General features: G+C 45.9%; 1 long non-coding RNA gene across 1 annotated transcript in view; it reads right to left on the reverse strand.

Moving 5' to 3' along the window:
- Positions 1–7,661, reverse strand: part of LOC116978737 — a 19,544-nt gene extending 11,883 nt beyond the window's left edge. The window contains exons 1-2 of the long non-coding RNA XR_004413531.1: positions 7,650–7,661; positions 331–334 (exon numbers count right to left, since the gene is read on the reverse strand). This is a non-coding gene — a long non-coding RNA (uncharacterized LOC116978737). The remainder of the gene's footprint in view (positions 1–330; positions 335–7,649) is intronic.
- Between the last annotated feature and the right edge of the window lie 13,182 nt (positions 7,662–20,843).

A 20,843-nucleotide genomic window follows, 5' to 3' on the forward strand; every position in this document is an offset into this window, starting at 1 on the left:
AAGCCTCGAGCCAACACTCTCCCTACCTCTACTCCGGTTCTCTGCAACTCATTCCTCCACTTTTTCGCTGATAAAATCAGCACCATCTATCAATCTTTATCCCCTGTACCCGACTCCCCAGCATCTACTCCACCACCTACCAAGGCCCCTCCTTTCAACATCTCCACTGACCTCCTTACCCCTCCTCCATACTGCTTCCTCTCCCAGTTTGACCTGGTCACCCCTACTGAAATCTCCAAACTCATCAGCTCTTCCAAACCCACTACCTGCTCCCTCGACCCTCTCCCCACTTCCCAGCTGAAGTCCTGCCTCCCCGTACTCTGCCCCTACCTCACTAATCTCTTCAACTCCTCATTGTCCCAAGGAATTGTCCCCTCTGCTTTCAAAACTGCTGCTGTTACACCAATCTTAAAGAAACCTGGTCTTGATCCCTCCTCTCTCATTAACTACCGCCCAATCTCAAACCTCCCCTTTCTTTCAAAAACCCTGGAGCGTATCGTTGCGTCGCAACTTCATTCCCACCTCCTTGCGTATAACCTACTTGAACCCCTCCAATCTGGCTTTCGCCCCCTCCATAGCACAGAAACTGCTCTCCTCAAAGTCCTCAACGACCTCTTCACCTCTGCTGACACTGGTTCCCTCAACATCCTCATCCTCCTCGACCTGAGCGCAGCCTTCGATACAGTGAACCATAACATCCTGCTCACCAGACTCAAGGACCTTGGCATTGAAGGCTCTGCACTCAGCTGGTTCCGTTCCTACCTTTCCAACAGATCCCACTTCATCTCTCTCCACAACCACACCTCTGCTACAGCCACAGTCACTCAAGGCGTTCCCCAAGGCTCCGTACTCGGCCCCCTCCTCTTCATCATCTACATCCTCCCCCTTGGTCAGATACTCCGCCACTTCAACCTGGACTTCCACTGTTACGCCGATGACACCCAGATCTACCTCGGCACCAAATTCCCCCACAACCCCCCCCCTCTCCCATATCAACTCCTGTTTGTCAGCTATAAAAACCTGGATGCAACATAACTTCCTCAAACTCAACAGCGATAAGACAGAATTCCTCCTCATAGGCCAAAGCCACACTCAGCAAAATCAATAACCCCACTCTCACCATCGAGGGCACCACTGTCTCCCCATCTCCCCAGGCCCGCAACCTTGGCGTGATCTTTGATTCCACCCTCTTCCTTGAGCCTCACATCCGCCATGTCATTAAAACCTCCTTCTTTCATCTCCGCAACATTGCCAAACTCAGACCCTCTCTCACACCTTCCGCTGCTGAAAGACTCATCCATGCCTTCATCTCCTCCCGACTGGACTATTGCAACTCACTTCTCCTTGGCATCAGCTCCACCTACATCAACCGACTCCAACTGGTCCAGAACGCAGCCGCCCGACTCATCACCCACACCAAATCCTGGCATCACATCACGCCAGTCCTCAAACAACTTCACTGGCTTCCCATCTCCCACCGGATCACCTACAAAATCCTTATCCTCACCTACAAAGCCCTCCACCATCTGGCCCCCCCATATCTCACTGACCTCCTCTCCCCCAACCAACCCTCATGGTCCCTCAGATCCACATCAGCCGGTCTCCTCTCCATCCACAAGTCCAACCTCCGCAGTTTTGGGGACAGAGCCTTCTCCAGGGCAGCTCCCAGGCTCTGGAACTCCCTCCCCCAACTGATCCGCAATTCCGTGTCCCTCACCATCTTCCAGTCCCGCCTCAAGACCCATCTCTTCACCTCTGCCTATCCTTAGCTCCACGTCCCCCTCCCTTTTCATCTGTGCATTAATTGCCTCATATTGTGTTTTGAATTGAATTCTGTCTTTACTTTGTGTACTAGTCATGTCTCTACTATTTATTTCATTCCCCTTACATGTTTTTCCTCTACCTGCTAAATTTTTGTAAGGTGTCCTTGAGACTCTTGAAAGGCGCCCATAAATAAAATGTATTATTATTATTATTACTCCACCGATAGACACAAAAAGCTGGAGTTACTCCAGAGTTACTAAGGGGGTTCCCCTCTTCTACTATAGATGAGGCTCTCACCAGGGTCTCTTCTATACCCCGTGACTCTGCTCTCACTCCCGATCCCCCCCCCACTCGTAACAAGGGCAGAGTCCCCCTTGTCCTCACCTTCCACCCTACCAGCCGTCACATACAACAGATAATCCTCCGACATTTTCGCCACCTCCAACGTGATCCCACCACTGGCCACATTTTCCCATCTCCTCCCCTTTCAGCTTTCCCCGGAGACCGCTCCCTCCGCGACTCCCTGGTCAATTTGTCCCTTCCCACCCAAACCACCCCCTCTCCGGGCACTTTCCCTTGCAACCGCAGGAAATGCTACACTTGTTGCTTCACCTCCCCCCTTGACATCATTCAAGGACCCAAGCAGTCTTTCCAGGTGAGGCAGAGGTTCACCTGCACCTCCTCCAACCTCATCTATTGCATCCGCTGCTCTAGTTGTCAACTGCTCTACATCGGTGAGACCGAGCGCAGGCTTGGCGATCGCTTCGCTCAACACCTCCGCTCGGTTCACAATAACCAACCTGATCTCCCGGTGGCTCAGCACTTCAACTCCCCCTCCCATTCCCAATCCGACCTTTCTGTCCTGGGCCTCTTCCATGGCCAGAGTGAGTCCCACCGCAAATTGGAGGAGCAGCACCTCATATTCCGCTTGGGTAGTTTACACCCCAGCGGTATGAACATTGACTTCTCCAATTTCAGGTAGTCCCTGCTTTCTCCCTCCTTCCCCTCCCCTTCCCAGCTCTCCCACAGCCCTCTGTCTCCGCCTCTTCCTTTCTTCTTCCCCCCCCCCACCCCCAAATCAGTCAGAAGTAGGACCTCGACCCGAAACGTCACCTATTCCGTCGCTCCATAGATGCTGCCTCACCCGCTGAGTTTCTCCAGCATTTTTGTCTACCTCAGAGTAACTAGAGTAACTGCAGTAACGAGTTAAGTTAACGTTTTATGTCTGTCTTCGCTTTGCACAGCAGTGCATCTGCAGTTCGTTCCTGCACAAGTCTACTCCGCCATTCAATCGCGACTGATCTGTCTCTCCCCGTCAACCTCATTCTCCTGCCTTCTCCCCATAACCCCTGACACCTGTACTCATCAAGGTAGTTCCAGTATTGTGATATAGAGGATCCTTTTACAATGGCAAGAATGCAAACCACTTAGAATGTGGATCAATCCCTTAGTACGTGAACTTTGGACCTCGTTAGAGTCATAGAGTGATACAGCGTGGAAACAAGCCCTTTGGCCCAACTTGCCCACACCGGCCAACATGTCCCAGATACACTAGTCCCACCTGCCTGTGTTTGGCCTATGTCCCTCCAAACCTGTCCTGTCTAAACATTGGGAAAGTCCCAGCATCACCTACCTCCTCTGGCAGCTTGTTCCATACACCCACCACCCTTCCTTGGTTGCAGTCAAGGAAAAATGAACAAAAGGCTCAGGTTAAGAAAGATGGAGAGAAAACACAAACCAAAATCAGATATAAATTTAGAATTGATAAATGACAGTATTTCTCATATAATCACAGCGTCAGGTCTGAGGAAGGGTCTCGACCCGAAACGTCACCTATTCCTTTGCTCCATAGATGCTGCCTCACCCGCTGAGTTTCTCCAGCATTTTTGTCTAACAGCATCAGGTAATATCGTCTCACAAGATGGTTCATATTGAAGGGATGAGTGCGCTTGGGCAACACCCTGAAGCTTTTCACTGTACCTCGATACACGTGACAATGGACTAAACTGAGCTGAAAGCTGGCTTTCACGTGGGGCGCAGCCGCCTTCTAAATTACATCTCGGGTTGGGACAGCACGCAAAGAAAATCTCAGTCAGCATCGTCATACAGCGCGGAAACATTTAGAATCCCTCTAAACCTGTCCTACCATGTAGCTGTCGAAATGTTCCTTAAACGGTGCGATAGTCCCTGCCTCAACTACCTTCCTCCGGCAGCTCGTTCCATACACCCACCACCCTTTGTGTAAAAGTTCACCCTTATGAACTTAGGAACCCTTAAGTTCCCTTTATTAGGCTGGCCTAAATTCACATCTTGGTGGCGCAGCAGCGGCAGAGTTGCTGCATTAAGGGCCTGTCCCACTTCCCCGAGTTATTCACGAATTCTCCCGAGTTTTCAAACTCGCAGAATGTTCGTAGCAAGTCCGTAGGAGGCTGTAGGGGTCCGTGGATATTTCGTAGCGGCTCGTTATGCCAGCCCTAGGTACTCGGGGCATCAGGTAAGTCGGGACGTTTTTTCAGCATGTTGAAAAATGTCCACGAGTAAAAAGAATAGCCGCGAGTACCTACGTCTGGCATATCGAGCCGCTACGATATATCCACGGACTCCTTACGAACATCCTGCGAATTTGAAAACTCGGGAGAATTCGTGAATAACTCGGGAAGGTGGGACAGGCCCTTTACAGCGCTTGCAGCACCAGAGACCCAGGTTCGATCCCGACTACGGGTGCTGTCTGTACGGAGTTTGTACGTTCTCCCCGTGACCTACGTGGGTTTTCTCCGAGATCTTCAGTTTTCTCCCGCACTCCAAAGACGTGCAGGTGGTTTAAGAAGGAACTGCAGATGCTGGAAAATCGAAGGTAGACAAAAATGCTGGAGAAACTCATCGGGTGCAACAGCATCTATGGAGCGAAGGAAATTGGTTGAAACCCTTCTTCAGACTGGCGTACAGGTTCGTAGGTTAATTGGCTTGGTGTAAGAAACATGTAAATTGTCCCTAGTGTTGTGGTGGGATTGTGGAGTAGGATAGTGTTGGTGTGAGTGGGAAGATTTCCAGAGATTCATACATTGAGCGCTCAGAATCCTTGGTTTCAGCTGCAAATTTTTACTCAAGTTCTAACTTATTTAGTATAATTTAATTGTGGTCGGATTAAAAAGAAAATGATGTTAATAAAGTTCCAAGTAGCTGAAATGACTTTGATTGACTGACTGTGAGAGTCTTGTGAAGTTCTCACTCTCAACGGCTGCTGTGGGATAATTCACAGGCTGGTATAATCAGGCATTTCTTCAGCAATTCTAACGCAAAATTAGAAAGAGTTCAGAGCTTGATTGGAGCTGAATCCATTAATCTGTTTCAGTGGAATTTCAGCAAGGAATGATTGCAAGCCTAGCTGCGATTTTAGTTCGCAGTGATATATATATGTTTTTGATTTTATACATAGAGTTACACAGCATGGAAACGAGCCCTTCAGCCCAACTTGTTCCATCTGTGTGGAGTTTGTACGTTCTCCCTGTGACCAGCGTGGGTTTTCTCTGGGTGCTCCGGTTTCCGCCCACACTACAAAGATGTACAGGTTTGTAGGTTAAATTGACTTGGTAACATTGCAAATTGTCCCGAGTGCGTGTGTGTGTGTGTGTAGGTAGTGTTAGTGTGCAGGGATCGCTGGACGGCACGGACTCGGTAGGCCGAAGGGCCTGTTTCTGCATTGTGTCTCTAAACTAAACTAAACTAAAATGAAACTAAAACACTGATCAGATTTCCAAAATTCTTGTACACTTAATGTGTTCTGAAAATATCGAGGCATAGACAATAGACAGTAAGTGCAGGAGTAGGCCATTCGGCCCTTCGAGCCAGCACCGCCATTCAATGTGATCATGGCTGATCATCCCCAATCAGTACCCCGTTCCTGCCTTCTCCCCATATCACCTGACTCCGCTATCTTTAAGAGCCCTATCTAGCTCTCTCTTGAAAGCATCCAGAGAACCGGCCTCCACCACCCTCTGAGGCAGAGAATTCCACAGACTCACTACTCTCTGTGAGAAAAAGTGTTTCCCTATCTCCGTTCTAAATGGCTTAATTCTTACTCTTAAACTGTGGCCCCTGGTTCTGGACTCCCCCAACGTTTCCTGCCTCTAGCGTGTCCAAACCCCTTAACAATCTTGTCTGTTTCAATAAGATATGGAACAAGCTGCCAGAGGAGGTAGTTGAGACTATCCCAACATTTAAGAAGCAGTTGGACAGGTACGTGGATAGGACAGGTTTGGAGGGATATGGACCAAACGCGGGCAGGTGGGACTAGTGTAGCTGGAACATGTTGGCCGGTGTGGGCATGTTGGGCCAAAGGGCCTGTTTCCACACTGTATAACTCGATGACTGCGACTGTGTGCATCCATTGACTGTCTAATTAAAATATTGACTGCGTCTATCTGTAAAATACTTTCCAAGCACTGCCAGTGTCCTTTGCAGGTCTGACTCCCCCAGTATTAATTCAGTCTCCAGCACAATTGATCGTGACATTATGAACGGTGTACCGCTGGAGTGGCTATGCGGAGGAAGAACTGACTTCTACTTTAATGAGGGCAAATGATTGATTGTTAATTATTCATTGTGTGTAAAATACTTCTGCTGATAACACAAGAAATGACAAAAATACACCGCAATAGTTTTAATTCACTTAAGAAACATAGAAACATAGAAAATAGGTGCAGGAGTAGGCCATTCAGCCCTTCGAGCCTGCACTGCCATTCAACATGATCATGGCTGATCATCCAACTCAGTATCCTGTACCTGCCTTCTCTCCATACCCCCTGATCCCTTTAGCCACAAGGGCCACATCCAACTCCCTCTTAAATATAGCCAATGAACTGGCCTCAACTACCTTCTGTGGCAGAGAATTCCAGAGATTCACCACTCTCTGTGTGAAATATATTTTTCTCATCTTGGTCCTAAAAGATTTCCCCCTTATCCTTAAACTGTAACCCCTTGTCCTGGACTTCCCCAACATCGGGAACAATCTTCCTGCATCTAGCCTGTCCAACCCCTTAAGAATTTTGTAAGTTTCTATAAGATCCCCCCTCAATCTTCTAAATTCTAGCGAGTACAAGCCGAGTCTATCCAGTCTTTGTTCATATGAAAGTCCTGACATCCCAGGAATCAGTCTGGTGAACCTTCTCTGTACTCCCTCTATGGCAAGAATGTCTTTCCTCAGATTAGGAGACCAAAACTGTACGCAATACTCCAGGTCTGGTCTCATCAAGACCCTGTACAACTGCAGTAGAACCTCTCTGCTCCTATACGCAAATCCTTTTGCTATGAATGCTAACATACCATTGGCTTTCTTCACTGCCTGCTGCACCTGCATGCCTACTTTCAATGACTGGTGTACCATGACACCCAGGTCTCGTTGCATCTCCCCTTTTCCTAATCGGCCACCGATATTTATTGGTTATTATCTTCCATAATAACCAATAAATATGTTCAATAAATGATTTGAATAATTTTAAAGTTATTTTACCCATTTGTTTTAATTGAACCATTGTGGGCTCCTTGGCCATCAGTGCCGGCTCTGATTTATTCTGTACCTTTTCGTACCTCTAGTTTCCCTCTCCCCTGACTCTCAGTCTGAAGAAGGGTCTCGACCAGAAACGTAACCTCTTATTTTTCTCCAGAGATGCTGCCTGGCCCGTTGAGTTACTCCAGCACTTTGTGTCTATCTTCGTTGTAAACCAACATCTGCAGTTCCTTCCTACACACCGTTAGAACTCCTGTTCACAGCACTGAATGCTGCTTATTATACATCTTTACATGCTGTAGGCAGAAATTCTGGTGAATTGCAACATTATTCCAATCACACGCACAGTAAAAAATAAATATTTTTCCCTCTGATCGACTAATAGTCAGATCACTTCTGGATATTCCATCAAGGTGCCCTTTTCTACATACGTCATTGAATGAAACCAGCCAATTGATAAATTTCTTATCTTTAATAATTCATAACGCTTGATTTATTTTCAAAGGTGAAACTACCACCTTGAATAGGTCACTGTCATTACTGATGTGTATTCGCATCGGGGATAGAATTTATAAAATGACAAGATATTTAAATATCCTCTTAAAAGTCCAAATTAAAATGACAGTTTCTTTAACTGCACTTGTTGCTCTTCAACAGATCAGAGACTTCGATTTTAACCCCGCTCCTAAATGCAGACGTGCCTGTTGGGGGAGATATACTTGGCCGCTCTTATGGAACTTAAGTGGCCGCTCCTTGGGAATTTTAGGGAACAGGTTTAGTTGCGTTTAGTTTATTGTCACATGTGAAAAGCTTTAAGGGCCTGTCCCAATGTATGAGGTAATTCAAGAGCTCTCCCAAGTTTGAAATAAAATCAAACTCGGTTTTTCAACTCATCTAGGGTCTTCTAAACTCGTGGATTAGGTCGTCCAAGTGAGACAGATCCTTAAGTCTGTCCCATTTACCAAACATGTTATTTGGAACCATTAAAAGGGGTTAAAGCTCATACTTAAATTCTGGAAAAATGCGCCCACACCAACAATAAAAATGTGGATATCAAATATGTTTGAAACATTACATCTGGAAGAGATGAGATTCCTCTTAGCAGATAAAGCAAACCAATTCCAAAAGACGTGGTCTACGTTTATGGACCTATTACAAGCATGAGGTGCAATAGTAATTTTTAAAAATAAATAAATAAATAAATGGTATCAGGACCTGGCATTGGGAGATAAAACAACAAAAACAGACTTGGTTGGTAGTCTTTCTGCGGAGTTTAATGTTATAATAGAGCGATTGTCCTTACTTTCTTTTTCTTTCTTTTCTAGGGTCTACTTTCTTACTTTACTTCCTTCTCTAACTTCTTTTCTAAGGGGCTTTCTTTTCCCAACACTCTTCTGCACTTCACAACTCTTGCGCACCTTCTTTACTTTCCTTACTTCTATCTTTTTCTTAAAGCTTTAAAAAAAAAAAAAAATGAAGCGGTACAAAAAATGTATTAAGATATATGTGTTGTGTGTTATTGTAATTTACCGTACTTCTAATAAAAAAAAAAAAAAAAAAAAAAAAAAAAAAGGGGTTATTAATTTTCTGCCTGTTTGGAGATTGCCTGATGAAAATGGGTAAATAATTAAGCCTAATTAATATTCTACACGTTTACAACATTTCCTTGAAGTGCCAAGAACACAGAACATTTAATACAGAATACATATTAACCAATGTATCTTTTTTTTACATGCCGGCCCTTAAAGTGAACCTACATACCTGAAGAAGGGTCCCGACCCAAAACGTCACCTAAACATCAGGTTGTCTAGAGATGCTGCCTGACCTGCAGACGTTAGGCTTTAGACTTTTCCTTTACTTTAAACTTCAGGGATAAAACGCGGAAACTGGACCTTCGGCCCACTGAGCCCGTGCCGAGCAGCCTTCACCCCGTTCACTAGCACTATCGTACACACATAGAAACATAGAAAATAGGTGCAGGAGTAGGCATTTCGGCCCTTCGAGCCTGCACCGCCATTCAATGTAATCATGACTGATCATCCAAATCAATATCCCATCCCTGCCTTCTCTCCATACCCCCTGATCCCTTTAGCCACAAGGGCCACATCTAACTCCCTCTTAAATATAGCCAATGAACTGTGGCCTCAACTACCTTCTGTGGCAGAGAATTCCACAGAATCACCACTCTCTGTGTAAAAAATGATTTTCTCATCTCGGTCCTAAAAGATTTCCCTCTTATCCTTAAACTGTGACCCCTTGTTCTGGACTTCCCCAACATCGGGAATAATCTTCCTGCATCTAGCCTGTCCAACCCCTTAAGAATTTTGTAAGTTTCTATAAGATCCCCTCTCAATCTTCTAAATTCTAGCGAGTACAAGCTGAGTCTATCCAGTCTTTCTTCATATGAAAGTCCTGACATCCCAGGAATCAGTCTGGTGAACCTTCTCTGTACTCCCTCTATGGCAAGAATGTCTTTCCTCAGATTAGGAGACCAAAACTGTACGCAATACTCCAGGTGTGGTCTCACCAAGACCCTGTACAACTGCACTTGGGACAATTTAGAATTTACAGAAGCCAATTAACCCACTAACCTCTATGTTTTTGGAATGTGGGAGGAAACCGGAGCACCGGAATAAAACCCAACACAGGTCACGGGGAGAACGTACAAACTCCGAACAGACAGTGCCCGTGGTCAGGATCGTTCCCGGGTCTCTGGCGCAGGGTGGCAGCAACTCTACCGCTGCACCACCGTACAGCCCGAGTTACTCCAGCACTTCGTTGAATCTATACCCTTCTGGCTCTCCCACCCGCCACTTGTTTTGGGGATAATTCACAGTCTTCAAATAATCCACCAGAACTTCTATGGGATGGGGTGGAAACCAGAGCAACAATGTTTCACCCTACTTGTTGGATCCAAATAATCTATTCCTAGCGAACAAAGGAAGTAAAAGGTGTTGTCAAATTGAAAGTAAAGGTGTACAACAATAGACAATAGACAATAAGTGCAGAAGTAGGCCATTCGGCCCTTCGAGCCTGCACCGCCATTCAATGTGATCATGGCTGATCATCTGCAATCAGTACCCCATTCCTGCTTTTTCAAGTCTGAAGAAGGGTCTCAACCCAAAACGTCGCCTATTTCCTTCACTCCATAGATGCTGCCTCACCCGCTGAGTTTCTCCAGCATTTTTGTCTACCTCTTGCTTATTCCCAATAGCCTTTGATTCCGTTAGCCCTAAGAACGCTCTTGAAGACATGGTTACATCCTCATAATGTCACCTAAAAATAGCCTAAGTGGTACAGGCCCATAACTCTTTCCATCACAAAGAATGTCCTACTCCACCTCTTGTAACTTCAACCCATCCCCAGCCAGTAAAGCTACGATTTTTTCCATCATTTTCTTAGATTTAGCCCATCATTATAGCTTCAAGGCAAGAGGGGCATAGTTTAAAGGTGAGGTGTGAGGAATATTGTTTACATAAGAGTGGTATGTTGACATGGTGGTAGAGTAGCTGCCTTACAGCGCCAGAGACCCGGGTTTGATCCAGACTACCAGTACTGTCTGTACGGAGTTTGTATGTTCTCCCTGTGACCACGTGGGTTTTCTCCGGGTGCTCCAGTTACCTCCCACATTTCAAAGACATACAGATTGTCCCTAGTGTGAGGGATAATCATAAGGAATAGGAGTAGAATTAGGCCATTCAGCCCATCCGGTCTACACCATTCAATCATGGCTGATCTATCTCTCCCTCCTAACCCCATTTTCCTGCCTTCACCCCATAACCTCCGACACCCGTACTAATCAAGAATCTATCTATCTCTGCCTTAAAAATATCCACTGACTTGGCCTCCGCAGCCTTCTGTGGCAAAGAATTCCACAGATTCACCATCCTCTGACTAGAGAAATTTCTCCTCATCTCCTTCCTAAAAGAACGTCCTTTAATTTTGAGGCTGTGCCCTCTGGTCCAAGATAGTGTTAGTGTACAGGCATTGCTGGTCGGCACGGACTCGGTGGGCCGAAGGACCACCTTCTCGCTGGATCGCTAAACTGCACTGGTGCCTGGAACACAATGTCAGGGGTGGTGGAGGCGGCAGATACATTAGTGGTATTTCAGAGGCTTTTAGATAAACACATGGTTATGCAGGGATGTTAAAGCTGGCATCATGTTCGGCATGGACATTGTGGGCTGAAGGGCCTGATCCTGTGGTGTACTGTTGTATGTGTTGGAAGGAACTGTAGATACTGGTTTACTCCAAAGATGGACACAAAATACTTGAGTAACTCAGCGAGTCAGGCAGTGTCTCTCTCTCGAGAAAAGGAATAGGTGACATTTTGGGTCAGAACCCTTCTTCAGATTGTTCTATGTTCTATTTCCAGACACGAATTGACACGACAAATACTTCCCTCAAGTTGAAAACCGTAGTCTGAGTGGTTAATTCTTGACTTTACATGGAATTAAAAATCTCTTTCTTTCTAATTACCAAGGGTAATTGCTTTAATTTCCTTCCTTCCGAAATGACTAATTGAAGTTAATGAATCAGAACTTAAGTTTAAGTCAAATCCTGAAGCCTTTAAAAACATAAAGAGTTCAACTGCTTTTTGCAAATCCCTATCAATTTTTGTGATATTCAAGTAAAATTATATTTTTCAAAAATCTATTGGTGACTGAGTCAAGTCAAGTCAAGTCAAGTCAAGTCAAGTCAAGTTTATTTGTCACATACACATACGAGATGTGCAGTGAAATGAAAGTGGCAATGCTCGCGGACTTTTGTGCAAAAGACAAACAACCAAACAACCAAACAAACTATAAACACAATCATAACACACATATTCTTTTACATAATAAATAATGGAAGGAAAAACGTTCAGTAGAGTTAGTTTCTGGTGAGATAGGCGTTTACAGTCCGAATGGCCTCTGGGAAGAAACTCCTTCTCAACCTCTCCGTTCTCACCGCATGGCAACGGAGGCGTTTGCCTGACCGTAGCAGCTGGAACAGCCCGTTGCAGGGGTGGAACGGGTCTCTCATGATATTGTTAGCTCTGGAGTTGCACCTCCTGATGTATAGTTCCTGCAGGGGGGCAAGTGAAGTTCCCATAGTGCGTTCGGCCGAACGCACTACTCTCTGCAGAGCCTTCTTGTCCTGGGCAGAGCAATTCCCAAACCAGATGGTAATGTTCCCGGACAAGATGCTTTCCACCGCCGCTGCGTAGAAGCACTGGAGGATCCTCGGAGACACTCTGAATTTCCTCAATTGCCTGAGGTGGTAAAGGCGCTGCCTTGCCTTACTCACGGGTGCTGAGGCGTGTGATGCCCATGTCATATCCTCGGAGATGTGGACTCCCAGATATTTAAAACAGTTCACCCTATCCACAGGATCCCCATTTATCCTCAATGGTGTGTACGTCCTCGGATGATGTGCCCTCCTAAAGTCCACGATCAGCTCCTTAGTTTTTCTGATGTTCAAGAGGAGGCTGTTATCCTGGCACCAGAGGGCTAGACCAGCCACCTCCTCCCGGTAGGCCTTCTCATCGTTGTCTGAGATCAGGCCCACCACCACAGTGTCATCAGCAAACTTAATTAATGAGTTGGAGCTGAACCTAGCCACACAGTCATGTGTGTACAGGGAGTACAATAGGGGGCTGAGGACGCAACCCTGGGGCGATCCTGTGCTCAGGGTGAGGGACTTTGATGTATTCCCTCCCATCTTGACTACCTGGGGCCTGGCGGTGAGAAAGTCCAGGACCCAGGCACGCAGGGAGGTGTTGAGCCCCAATTCCATTAGCTTCCCGGCCAGTCTGGTGGGGACTATCGTGTTGAAGGCTGAAGGCTGAAGGCTGATGTGCTGTGGTTATGAAAAATCAAATTGAGGACTAGAGGACATAAGTTTAAGGTGAAAATATTTAATAGGAATCTGAGGGGTAAAGGCCCTGTTCCACTGTACGAGGTTATTCAAGAGCTCTGCCGAGTATTTAAAAAAATCAAACTTGTGGTAAGCACGTAGAATGTACGTAGCGGGTACGCCGGAGCTCAGGGACGTCTCTTAGCGGCTCGTAACGCTAACGGCAGGTACTCATGAAACGCGGTAAGCTCGTGAAGACTCGTGAAGATTTTTCAACATGTTGAAAAATGTCCACGAGAGCCCCGAGTACCTACGAGCGGCTATTATCGTAATTCTCCGAGTTCGAATCAGGGGAAACTCGGGAGAACTCTTGAATTAGCTCGTACAGTGAGACAGGCCCTTAACATTTTCAGACAGAGGGTGGTGGGTGTATGGAACAAGCTGCTGGAGGAGGTAGTTGAGGCTGGGACTATCCCAACATTTAATAATCAGTTAGACAGGTACAGGGATAGGACAGGTTTGCAGGGATATGGATCAAGAGCAGGCAGGTGGGACTAGTGTAGCTGGGACTTGTTGGCCAGTGTGGGCAAGTTGGGCCGAAGGGCCTGTTTCCGCATTGTATGACTCTATGACTCTGTCCCAGGTCCTGCTAACAACATAACAGGCACTAATTAAAAAATTGGATACGAAAACTTGTTGATTTAAATTTTAAAATCATTGAATAAATGAATGGGATTAAATAATTTGCAGGTTAATTCAAACTGATTAAAGTTGGTCTTGTTCCAAAACACTCATTAACTGCCTGCTGTGAAACGTCTCTTTGATATTGCTGGAATTAGATTAAAGATGCATATCTACATACTTGGCTATTCTCTTGATTAAACAGTTGCATGCAACGTGAAGTGTAATAAAGATACATGGTGTTATTAGAGTAATAACAACAAGAATGCATTTGTTAACCAGGTATGTCTTCCTTTGGGTACTGTTTTACTGAAGGATTAAATTAAGTTTGACGCGACATCTTGCAGAAACAGGCCAGATCAATTTCTCAAGACATGGACACCCTTCACCGAATTCTTACAAGAATGGCACAAATATGATTTTTTTTTTTTTTTTTTTCAATTCAACTTTAATGTCATTGCACAAATACTGAGTATGGGTACAACGAAATGCAGTTTTGCGTCAGTCCGTAGTAGTGCAATATAGAAATTTTAAAAAAAATTAAAAAAAAAAAAAAAAAAAAAAAAAAATCCGATGCCGGGCTGGGTGAGGGGACGAGGGGCTTTTTCTCTTTTCTTAATTCTATATTTTTAGGCCACACTACTTTGGTAGTTTAGGGATCATTCCTTTGTGCTTTTTCGATCTATCTTTTCACTTTTCACTTTTTCCCTCTCATGTTCACTTTTTCTTTTCTTTTTTTTCATTTTCAGGTTATATGGTTAAAAATGAAGCCGTACAATAATGGTATCATCTTAGATGCCGAATGTTTTATCTTTGTACAATTGCTTCTAAAAAACGTAAATTAAAAAAATTAAAAAATCTTGCATAAGCAGACGTGTGCCCATAAGTAGTCACAGAGTGATAAGATGGAGAGATTCAGCAAGGAAACAGGGTCAGATCGAGGACTCTCGCAAATTGGAGGAACACCACCTCATATTCCACCTGGGTAGCTTACAAACCAGAACTGTGAGCAATGATAGACACCAAAATGCTGGAGTAACTCAGCGGGACAGGTAGCATCCCTGGAGGGAAGGAAAGGGTGACGTTTCGGGTCGAGACATGAAATGCTTTGAGAGGCTGGTGAAGAAACACATCTGCGCCTTCCTCCCTCGGAACATGGACCCGTTGCAGTTCGCATACCGTCCGAACAGATCCACGGACGATGCGGTCTCCCAGGTCTTGCACACCGCTCTCTCCCATCTGGACAGCCAGAAGGGGGGCTACGTGAGGATGCTGTTCATAGACTACAGTTCAGCCTTCAACACGATAGTCCCCACCAGACTGGCCGGGAAGCTAATGGAATTGGGGCTCAACACCTCCCTGTGTGCCTGGGTCCTGGACTTTCTCACCGCCAGGCCCCAGGTAGTCAAGATGGGAGGGAATACATCGAAGTCCCTCACCCTGAGCACAGGATCGCCCCAGGGTTGCGTCCTCAGCCCCCTATTGTACTCCCTGTACACACATGACTGTGTGGCTAGGTTCAGCTCCAACTCAATAATTAAGTTTGCTGATGACACTATGGTGGTGGGCCTGATCTCAGACAACGATGAGAAGGCCTACCGGGAGGAGGTGGCTGGTCTAGCACTCTGGTGTCAGGACAACAGCCTCCTCTTGAACATCAAAAAAATGAAGGAGCTGATCATGGACTTTAGGAGGGCACATCATCCGAGGACGTACACTCCATTGAGGATAAATGGGGATCCTGTGGATAGGGCGAACTGTTTTAAATATCTGGGAGTCCACATCTCCGAGGATATGACATGGGCATCACACGCCTCAGCACTCGTGAGTAAGGCAAGGCAGCGCCTTTACCACCTCAGGCAATTTAGGAAATTCAGAGTGTCTCCGAGGATCCTCCAGTGCTTCTATGCAGCGGCGGTGGAAAGCATCTTGTCCGGGAACATTACCATCTGGTTTGGGAATTGCTCTGCCAAGGACAAGAAGGCTCTGCAGAGAGTAGTGCGTTCGGCCGAACGCACTATGGGAACTTCACTTGCCCCCCTGCAGGAACTATACATCAGGAGGTGCAACTCCAGAGTCAACAATATCATGAGAGACCCCTTCCACCCCTGCAACGGACTGTTCCAGCTGCTACGGTCAGGCAAACGCCTCCGTTGCCATGCGGTGAGAACAGAGAGGTTGAGAAGGAGTTTCTTCCCAGAGGCCATTCGGACTGTAAATGCCTATCTCACCAGGGACTAACTCTAATGAACGTTTTTCCTTCCATTATTTATTATGTAAAGGTATATGTGTGTTATGATTGTGTTTATAGTTTGTTTGGTTGTTTGTCTTGTCATTTCACTGCACATCTCGTAAACTTGACTTGACTTGACTTGACTTGACCTTATGAGCAATGAGTTCTCCAATTTCTGGCGACAAAATCTACGCAAAAAGAAATGAGGTGGAATTTCTTTAGTCAGAGGGTGGTGAATCTGTGGAATTCTTTGCCACAGACGGCTGTGGAGGCCAAGTCAATGGATATTTTTAAGGCAGAGATTGGCAGGTTCTTGATTAGTACGGGTGTCAGGGGTTATGAGGAGAAAGCAGGAGAATGGAGTTTGGAGGGAGGGATAGATCAGCTATGATTGAATGGTGGAGTTGACTTAGATGGGCCGGATGGCCTAATTCTGCTCCTAGAACTCATGAACGTGAACAAAAGGATAGACTGAAAAAGGGTCCCGACCCGAAATGTCATCTATCTAGGTTCTCAAGAGATTCTGCCTGACCTGCTGAGTTACTCCAGCACTTTGTTTCCTTCAGTCTTAAGAAGGGTCCTGATCCGAAACATCACCTATGTTTTTCCGGGGATGCTGCCGAACCCGCTGAGTTACTCCAACGCTTTGCATCCTCATTTTCCTCTTAGCTGTTTAGCTCATAAATCCACTGACTGCACGACTTTCAGGACCAGGGCTTCACTGCCGTTGTGGTCGTTCCGTGTAGCGGTGCTTTATTCATCTCCAAGCAGCCATCAAAACCATCTTCTAGATGCTCCAGACCATCACACAAACCAACCTCCCTTCCATCGACCATCTACACTTCACGCTGCCTGGGCAAGGCCAGCAGCATCATCAAGGACCAGTCTCACCCTGGCCACTCCCTCTTCCCCCCTCTCCCATCGGGCAAGAGGTACAGAAGTGTGAAAACGCACAGCTCCAGATTCAGGGTCAGTTTCTTCCCAGCTGTTCTGAGGCAACTAAACCATCCTACCCACAGTCATGAACTATTATCTATCTCAATTGAGACACTTGGACTATCTGTGATCGGACTTTACTGGACTACATCTTGCACTAAACGTTATTCACATGATTCCATTTATTATTTATCTGCACACTGTGGACGGATCGATTGTAATCATGTATTGTCTTTACGCTGACTGGTTAGCATGCAGCAAAAGCTTTTCCTGTACCATATGTACACATGACAACAAACTGAACTCAAACTCAAAACCCATTCCCAGCAGAGGAGTTGCAGTTCCTACTTGGTACACGACGATTTAAAAAGATATTTGGATAGGAAAGATTTAGAGGGATATGGGCCAAATGCAGGCATTTGGGACTAGCATTGATGGGGCACTTTGGTCAACAGAGGCAAGTTGGGCTGAAGGGCCTGCATCCGTGGTATATGGCTCTGTGAATCTATGACAAAAAACTACAAAATCATTTCAATCAAATCTGGCTCCAATAAAGAATACAGATATTTTGTGCAAGTGTTGTGGTTAATAATTTAATGAATTTTATTTTTAGTTATCATATTTTCTCTGTTAGCATCATGTTTTCAGGTCAGTTATTCTGCTGTAGCTAAGAGTTTCATAGTTCTGGGGTCAGTATATATGATAATGAAGCACTCTTGACTCCAATTAGAGAATTAAATGCTTGACTTGCTTCTTAGGTTTCACCGTATGCTTACATCATAAGGTCATAAGTAAAAGGAGCAGAATTAGGCCATTCGGCCCATCAATTCTACGCCATTCAATCATGGCTGATCTATCTCTCCCTCCTAACCCCATTCTCTTGCCTTCATCACATAACCCCTGACACCCGTACTAATCAAGTATCTATCTATCTCTGCTTTAAACATATCCATTGACCTGGCCTCCCAACCATTCTGTTGCAAAGAATTCCACAGATTCACCACCCTCTGACTAAAGAAATTCCTTCTCATCTCCTTCCTAAAAGAACGTCCTCTAATTCAGAGGCTGTGACATCTGATCCTAGACTCTCCCACTAGTGGAAACATCCTCTCCACATCCACTCTATCCAAGCCTTTCACTATCGGGTATGTTTCAATGAGGTACCCGCTCATCCTTTTAAACTCCAGCGCGTACAGGCCCAGTGCTGTCAAACGCTCATCATAGGTTAACCCACTCATTCCTGGGATCATTCTCGTAAATCTCCTCTGGACCCTCTCTAGAGCCAGCACATCCTTCCTTAGATACGGTGCCCAAAATTGCTCACAATACTCCAAATGCGGCCTGACCAGCACCTTACTGACCAGCACCTTACAACAACTCCAGAACAAGGGGTCACAGTTTAAGGATAAGAGGGAAGTCTTTTAGGACCGAGATGAGAAAATCATTTTTTACACAGAGAGTGGTGAATCTGTGGAATTCTCTGCCACAGAGGGTAGTTGAGGCCAGTTCATTGGCTAGATTTAAGAGGGAGTTAGATGTGGCCCTTGAGGCTAAAGGGATCAGGGGGCATGGAGAGAAGGCAGGTATGGGATATTGATTTGGATGATCAGCCATGATCATATTGAATGGCGGTGCAGGCTCGAAGGGCCGAATGGCCTATTCCTGCACCTATTTTCTATGTTTCTATGTTAGAGAGCCTCAGCATTACATCCATGTTTTGGGATTCTAGCCCTCTTGAAATAAATGGCCATGAATCGATTTCCGTATAAAAGTCAGGACCTTAAATGTAGAACTGTAGAGACACTGTCTCTGCTCGTGCAGAAGGCATTACGCAGTGAACAGAGGTATTTTGATTTGAAGCAATTATTAACCATCTGCACATTTACCGGTTGATTGACTGTGAAGATGATTCCTGCCCTGTTCATCAGCTCTTTAGTGATCTGTCATCTTTGGAACAAATGATGCAAGAGAAGTTTGGCTGGATATTTGATTTTCAAATCTGTGTATTATAATTGGCAAGGAAAATTATGGAAAGTTGGAACAGTCTCAATGAGATTCTGGAAGAGTCGCACAATTAATAAATGGGGATGGAAGCAACTTTAGACTTATAGCGGGGAAACAGGCTCTTCGGCCCACCGATTCTGTGCCGAACAGCGATCACCCCGTACACTAACGATCCTACACACACTAGGGACAATTTACAATTTTACAGAAGCCAATTAACCTACAAACCTGTACGTCTTCGGATAGTGGGAGGAAACCGGAGCACCCGGTGAAAACCCAGGTGGCCACAGGGAGAACGTACAAACTCCGTACAGACAGCACCGTAGTCAGGATCGAACCCGGGTCTCTGGCAGCAACTCTACCACTGCGCCAACGTGCCATCCTGATTGCAAAGGCTGGTTTATAATATAAGAGTAGACGCCAGGAACTGCTGCTATTAGTTTACAAAAAGACACAAAGCGCTGGAGTAACTCAGCGGGTCAGGCAGCATCTGTGGAGAACATGGATAGGTGACGTTTCACAGAGTGCTGGAGTAACACAGCGGGTCAGGCAGCATCTGTGGAGAACATGGATAGATGACGTTTCACAGAGTGCTGGAGTAACTCAGCAGGTCAGGCAGCATCTGTGGAGAACATGGATAGGTGACGTTTTGGTTCGTGCCATTCTTCAGACTGATTGTGGGGTGGGGGGGGGGGGTTGGAAAGCTGGAAGAGAGGAGGGGCAGGACAAAACCTGGCGACAGATAGGTGGATACAGGTGAGGAAGGTTTTTGATAGGCAGATGGTTGGACAAAGGCCATTGAAGGAACTGCAGAGGCTGGTTTACAAAATGGCACAGAGTGCTGGAGTAACTCAGCGGGTCAGGCAGCATTTGTGGAGAACATGGATAGGTGACGTTTCACAGAGTGCTGGAGTAACTCAGCGGGTCAGGCAGCATCTGTGGAGAACATGGATAGGTGACGTTTCACAGAGTGCTGGAGTAACTCAGCGGGTCAGGCAGCATCTGTGGAGAACATGGATAGGTGATATTTCGGGTCGGGACCCTTCTTCAGACTGATTGTGGAGTGGGGGAAGGGAGGGGGGGGGTGAAAGAAAGCTGGAAAGAGGGAGAGGCAGGACAAAGTGCGTCAGGTGATACGTTGACATAGGTGATGGAGGGTTTTAGACAGGCAGGTGATTGGAACAAGGGCCAGAGATAGGAAAGGAAGGCAAGAGACACGAGCTTGAAGAGTTGTGTAGTGGGTATTGTCAATAACTCCCAGATACAACAGTAATGTTGACTGAAGCCACGTTGACAGGGGTATAGTCACTCGTATAACCTCACAACCTATAACTTCCTTTCAATTTAGTAGCTTTGATGTATCTGAGGTGTCAAATAAACATCACTTAGGTCAGGAAGCTGAGTGACAGATAGAAGATGGAAAATAAATGTGAATGTTAGTTTCTCCAAGTAAAAATCCCTCAAGAGTTTCCTGTGTCAAGATGTCTCTGGGACTGTCGACAGTTTACGCCACCATGCAGCCTCTCAGTAACAGTCTTTGACAGTGTCTAATTCAGGTTAGAGTCTAGAGACACAGCGCAGAAACAGGCCCTTCGGCCCTTCAGCCCATCCCAGCACCTCAACAGAAGGACATTCTCAGTGATAGACTTTGAATCCGTGATGAAATATTGAGCATAAAGTGCTCAATTGTGGGGCATAAAGTATGCCTTGACCACGGCAGTTCATTGAATGCTCATCACCAGCTTTTAAAGCTACCTAAGACAGATTGAAAAAGCTGGAGTAACTCAGCGGGACAGGCAGCATTACTGGAGTGAAGGAATGGGTGACATTTCGGGTCGAGACCCTTCTTCAGACCAAGCTAGCTCTTTGGTGACCCTTGGG

This window comes from Amblyraja radiata, chromosome 11, assembly GCF_010909765.2.
Source record: "Amblyraja radiata isolate CabotCenter1 chromosome 11, sAmbRad1.1.pri, whole genome shotgun sequence".
Lineage (NCBI taxonomy): Eukaryota > Metazoa > Chordata > Chondrichthyes > Rajiformes > Rajidae > Amblyraja > Amblyraja radiata.